Source organism: Cebus imitator, unplaced genomic scaffold, assembly GCF_001604975.1.
Source record: "Cebus imitator isolate Cc_AM_T3 unplaced genomic scaffold, Cebus_imitator-1.0 Scaffold315, whole genome shotgun sequence".
NCBI lineage: Eukaryota > Metazoa > Chordata > Mammalia > Primates > Cebidae > Cebus > Cebus imitator.
In genome coordinates, this window is record NW_016107630.1 from 1,230,086 (window position 1) to 1,231,132 (window position 1,047).

General features: G+C 41.4%; 1 non-coding gene across 1 annotated transcript; it reads right to left on the reverse strand.

Moving 5' to 3' along the window:
* Positions 1–569: 569 nt before the first annotated feature.
* On the reverse strand, positions 570–688 carry LOC119467657. Its single transcript, XR_005196202.1, has one exon. It is a non-coding gene; the product is annotated as a 5S ribosomal RNA (ribosomal RNA).
* Positions 689–1,047: the final 359 nt, after the last annotated feature.

A 1,047-nucleotide genomic window follows, 5' to 3' on the forward strand; every position in this document is an offset into this window, starting at 1 on the left:
TCGGAGGTTGAGGTGGGAGAACTGCTTGATCCCAGGGGGTCGAGGCTGCAGTAAGTCATGATTGTACCCCTGAACTCCAGCCTGAGCCGTGATTGATTGTACCACTGAACTCCAGCCTGGGCAACAGAGTGAGACCCTGTTTCAAAAAAATAAAAACAAAAATGTTTCCATCATTTCCTTAAATTAATTGGGAGAGCATTAGACTGAAGCAGCTGCAGGGCTCTGGGTTTCTACTTAAGCAAACGGAAACCCAACTCAGTATAACTATTCTAGAAAAACAAGCTTAAGCTTAACCAATTAGAAACTACTAACCTCTAACTAGTGACTTCCTAGTGGAATGATGGAAATAAGATTGCTGTTTGTTGCATTTTAACTAATCAAATAATTTCTTGGCCTTGCTTCTGATAGTAAAAGCCTTCCGCTTGTGCCCTTGGGAGGCCCCTCTGAAACACTTCTGGTTTGGAGCCATCTGATTCCTAAATCATTGTCTACTCAAGAAACTCTTTAAAATGTTGATGTGCCTAAATTTATCTTTTTTTAAAAAATCTTTTTTTAAATAATTTTTTATAAGCCTACAGCACCCGGTATTCCCAGTCGGTCTCCCATCCAAGTACTAACCAGGCCTGACCGTGCTTAGCTTCTGAGATCAGAGGAGATCAGGCGTGTTCAGGGTGGTATGGCTGTAGATTAAATTTATCTTTTAACACCCCTCAGACTTCCTTTTGAGCCCCTTAACTATGAGAACAGGAACACTCTTCTGTTCCCTGACACTGCTGTACTGTTGCTTAGTTAGCTGTGAGTTCAGACTTTAATGAATTCAATTCCGCATCCAGTTTAGATTATTGAATTAGCTCACATTTTTGTCCCTGGTTCAGGTGCTTGAAAAAACATTTGCTTTATCTGCCACCACTCATATGGAGGCATCCCAATGTGTCTCTAATGCTGAAGTGCAGTTGTTGTTTCTTTTAATGCCAATCTCCTGTCTGCCTTAGTTTCCCAACCTACGTATTGACAAAGATTCCCCAACCAAATTTGAGTCAGGCTCCT